The 4,731-nt window shown below is 43.6% G+C and overlaps 1 protein-coding gene across 2 annotated transcripts in view; it reads right to left on the bottom strand.

Annotated features, from left to right (window-relative positions):
* HP1BP3 (heterochromatin protein 1, binding protein 3) overlaps positions 1-4,646 on the bottom strand; it is a 21,810-nt gene extending 17,164 nt beyond the window's left edge. Inside the window, exon 1 of one of the 2 annotated variants that reach the window (XM_009330336.1) lies at positions 4,623-4,646. The gene's annotated coding sequence lies outside the window, so the exon portion shown is untranslated. Of the gene's footprint in view, positions 1-889; positions 2,152-4,622 lie in introns of those variants that run through there. The other variant, XM_009330335.1, reaches the window with a different exon arrangement.
* Between the last annotated feature and the right edge of the window lie 85 nt (positions 4,647-4,731).

Genomic DNA, 4,731 nt, shown 5'->3' with positions numbered 1-4,731 from the left:
CTCCCAGCTCAGGGAGTGGCCACTAATGGAAGATCCAGTCAAAGGTACAGGTGGCTTTCCATGAACTATTATGAAAAACTGTAGCAATTTCCTCCTGAGCTATCAGCACATCGTTAGGGAAAAAAAAAAGAGGGGGAGGCTTCAGGTGAGACAAACACATTTTGGATAATATTTCAGAAGAGTGGAGTCCCCCCACCAATGTAATAGACAAAAGAACGTTAAAAAAAAGAAGTTAATTTGAGACATAGTTTGGCTGACTCCTTGAATTTCTGCTGGCCATAAGATTTTCCAGCTTATCTCAGACTTCAATCTCATTCGAGGGAAAATATTTCAGGATAAAAATCAGGTCTCGAACGTGGCAAGCCAACATTTGGCGGAAATACCAAGTCACAAGGACTTGGGGTAGGGTGCACAGGCTGAGCAGACTGAAAACAAATATGCAATGGAAAACTGAGAAAGCATATCCAATCCTGTGCCGTTAAGGGTGTCCACTTACTGTTACACGACACGTATACTGGTGATTGATGTGCTCTTAGACATGACTTGGTATATGGTACACTACGCGGGTCCAGAAATCAGGTCAAAAAGGGCTAGAAAAAAGTTATGTTCTTGCAGATTTGAAGTCAGGGTGTCAAGGGATACAAACCCGCCAACCTTACAAGCGACACAAGCAAGAATGACTGACTATTATCAGAAAGGCTTAAAAAGCAAAGTAACTGGATTTCAAGAACAGGCTATTGATTATCATGCAATTATCTACTAGTTTCTAAAGCTAAATTGAGCAGAAGAGCATTTAAATGTCTCAGAAGCTGCAGAAAAAAGCACAGGAAACGTTAATATTTTCACAAAGCAAAAATAGAAATCCAAACCACACATGCCAAAATATTACCTTCTAAATCGCAAGTTGGCCAACTTTTTAAAGACTTCTGGCCCTCTGAAATCCTCAAAGCTCTTCCCTAAAAATCCAGCTCAGGTAGAAGATACCTTATCAAAACCCTCAATGTCTATAACGTCACAGAATATATCATCCAGCAACATCTTCGATACAAATCTGTTTTACAAAATGTATCTGTTAAAAGTTCTCAGCTGACTGCCTGCCACAGCCTGCTTCACAAAGATGTTCTAGCGTTTACTGATCTCCCTTTTGTTTTTGCAGTTCACCGAGCCGCCTGTTGTCTTGATTAAGTCAGACCAGTAGTATTTAGTCATTTAAAACAGCCTAAAAACATGCAGAGGAATAAAATATCTTACTGCATACAGAATACGAATTAGTCCCCGCTTCTAATCCTTATTTGGCAACCTGCTCGGAAATTCACTCCCGTTTCACATCTGGCTGAGCATTACTTCACAACTGGCATTCCCATCACTTCTGTTGCCATTCAACAAGTTTTGTGCTAACTTCGTCCCGATCCTTACGGACACCACGCTGCACCGATTTCCTGGGAGGTGTCCTAGTTAAGTGGACTTTTCAATCGTGTGCCTCCTGATCAAGCAAGGGCTGCATTTGCAACTCTCTTGCGGTTGAGTCTCCCAGAGATCTGTTACAGGCTATCTGAGCCCCAAGCTGCCACAAGCATTATAAACCATCTTGTTTCAATTAAAGAAGAATAGTAAAGATCCAATAGCTCACCGCTTGCCAGGCAAGAAATTCTTTGGCTTGACTAGTGTTACAGTTTCTATTTCCATCCACTCCTTCCCTATACAGCGTTAAGGAGGGGAACAACAAATCCCAAGTACGTTAGGGTTCAGGGGAGCACAGTGAAAATCTTTCACACTTCTAGTACCTAAACACACACGTTCCTACACACGGAGACCCAAAGGAGAGTTTCTCTAAGTCTAAAGATACATTTTCACTTCAGGGTAGCATTGAATTTGGACCTGTGACTCTAAAAGCCACGAATGCAACCTGACCTACACCTTGCCTATCCTGTTGACTTTTACAGAGCAAAGCAAAGATTAAATACTGCCCTTCTGCACACGCGGATGCTGCTTTCACCGCAAAAAAAAAAAAAAAAAAAAGGCACATTACTACAGTGAGATTGATGCTCTGCCTCCCCACCTGGGACTGAGCTCAGCACCTCATCTCCGCTAGGATATAATACCAGAACTCAAAGTCAGCTCAATCTCAACAGATGTTTATTAAAATACCAAGTAACAACCCAGGCCTCACCTCCGCTATTCTTAACCACCAAGAATGCCAGCTCAATATAAAAACCACTATAGGTTTCAGATTATTTCTCGATCAATCTTTGACCTCTGCAGAAGACAGTAACAGCAGATCATTTCCGTGGCTTGGATTATCTTCTTTTCCTATACCCAGGAGTTTTTCTTCACATCCCCAAACACACAGCCAAAGCCAGGTAGTGTGCAACTTAAATTATGCCACCATCGTACCTAGAAACTCGCAAAAACTTCAGCTAAGGGACTAATACGAAGCAGAATTTCTGCTTGCATAGCTGTCTAAAAATAATCCCTCTCCGCACTGATGCTCAGGATTGTGACAGTGACAATCTCTGTGGGACAACAGTTTTCGAACAATTTTTGGCTAGCATGGTCCTTGATCCAGATTCTCCATGTGCTGCCACTGACACAAGCAGCTAAGGAATGAAATAGCCTGTATTAGAGCACACAGGGTTCAGCTTTAAGTTCAGAACAGGTTTAGGTCACAAACTTAAAACTACTCCAACATGAAAATCCACTGCTGAAAGTTTCATAGCCTTGGATGAAATAGCTTAATTCCAGGATCCAACATTATGAATTTTGACAAGCCACTGACACTTGAATGAAAATTTAGGCCGGTAACACTACATACCAGGGTAAGAACCTTTTATAGGCAACATCCTTCTTGCTTAGATGGATTAAATTTAAAACCACTATGCAAACCCTCCTGCCGAACTATTACTTATTCAGCCATCACTTACTCTTCTAGAGTACAAAACTATACATAATAAAAGCTACGATTTCCTTACAGTCTATATAAAATCTACTCATGCCTCACATTAAGAGTCCATCAATGTAAAACTTCTTTTATTCTCTCTCATGGAAGTTAAAATCCTCAGAGCACCCTTGGTCACTTGTAACAAAACTGACAAAATATTCACACATCAGTTTCTATTGAAAGGGAAAACACAGAAGAAAAAGATATTCTGAAAACAAAAACAATTCAAGCAGCTACTATCTGAGGAAAGTGCACAATGCATTGAAGAGCTAATTAATTAGTAGGCACATGCAGGTAAAGGCGAGAAAGGCTGCAAAAGCCAGTAGATGTTTTCAAGGCATATACACCAAGTTCTTCCCCCCAACAGAAATTGTGTGTATTTTTTTTCCCCTACCCATTGCTCATTTCCAAGGACTTCCCACTCTGTCCACCAATCTTTTTAAGTCCCTCCTGAGGAAGGTAAGTGCTCTCCTGCCCAGTCCATCAAAACACATCCATTCTCTAACTGAACTCATCAGCAATGCCTTCCTCTCCTCTCATTCCCCCTGTGCACACTGTCCTCACATGGAGGAGCTTAATAGCGTGACATTGTTTATAAACATGAGTACTTCTGAACCTTTCCCGCCTCAGTAAGATAGCTGCTTGCCAAAGATTGTTGGCCAACTATTTCTTGAAGATGCTAAAAATACTATTTATGGTAAAAACAAACAAACAAACAGTCACATGCTTGGAAATCAGAGTGCAACTATTACTCAAAAGGCCTGATAAGAACTGAGAAGTGACATGCTTGTTAACCCAGAAATAATTCAGTGGCCAAGTAAGACTCCTGAAAAGAGTAACCTGTGAAATACCACAGATATGAGCAAACTGTCAGTCTCTGCTACACTTTAAAAGGAGCAAACACGCCCACAACCCCACATTAGCTAACTTTTCTTCTCCTGCAGCACAGGCTGAGCAGTCCCCTGTGATCTGCAGACACCGGTGACTGTGAAAACAGTTAGAATACAGGCGGGAAAGATTTATTCTGAACAGCGTCTCTGGTCTGGAGCTGTCCTCAGGCACCGTAAGCTGGTGGAGCCCCTCTGGCCTGGCAAGAGCTACACCAGTTTACACCAGCTGAGATTTTGGTACGCTGCTCCTTCTCTCCTTAAGTCTTTGCAAGGTTTTAACAGAAAAACCACAGTCCAGAGTGGCAGTAAGGATAACGAACCCGGAATGGAAGCCTCTCTGGAACAGTCCCGTTCCAGACTGGAATGTAATAGCCTTCTCTATGGAGAAGCACGTGCGGTAAGGGGAGGAGGGTAATTAACATTCTTTAACCAGGCTCTGACCACCACAGGGTCTCGGGGAGGAACTCAGAAGTGCCTAGTAGTCTCACACTTAGGCCTGTATCCATCTCCAGCAGCACCGAGAGGGATTAAGAGCTTCTTTTTGGAAGCAGAGCCACACTGAAGTCTCGGACTGAGGTTTTCCTCGAGTGACGGCACTTCTCTGGCCTCTGATGAAGTGAGTTTGTGGAGGGGAAAAAACACAACCGAGCAACCAAAACGCAGAAAGGCTACCGCAGGAGCTAAGGCACTTCCCAAGTTTATAAATAGCGATTATTTATTGTGTCGCACCCTCATCGGCCCCTCCTGCCGCTGACCTTCCCCCCGCGACCCGCGGCACACCCACCGGTGTTTACCGGGTGTCAGCGGGACGGGAGAGGCGGTTTTGACGCCCGCACCTCCTTTGTGAGAGACGACGAGGGGCCGGGGACCCGCACCTCGCCAGGCCCGGCCGCGGCGCCCGCA

Source organism: Pygoscelis adeliae, unplaced genomic scaffold (genome assembly GCF_000699105.1).
Source record: "Pygoscelis adeliae isolate BGI_AS28 unplaced genomic scaffold, ASM69910v1 Scaffold728, whole genome shotgun sequence".
NCBI lineage: Eukaryota > Metazoa > Chordata > Aves > Sphenisciformes > Spheniscidae > Pygoscelis > Pygoscelis adeliae.
The sequence above is the reverse complement of the archived record's forward strand: the minus strand, read 5'-3'. Positions and strand labels throughout refer to the sequence as shown.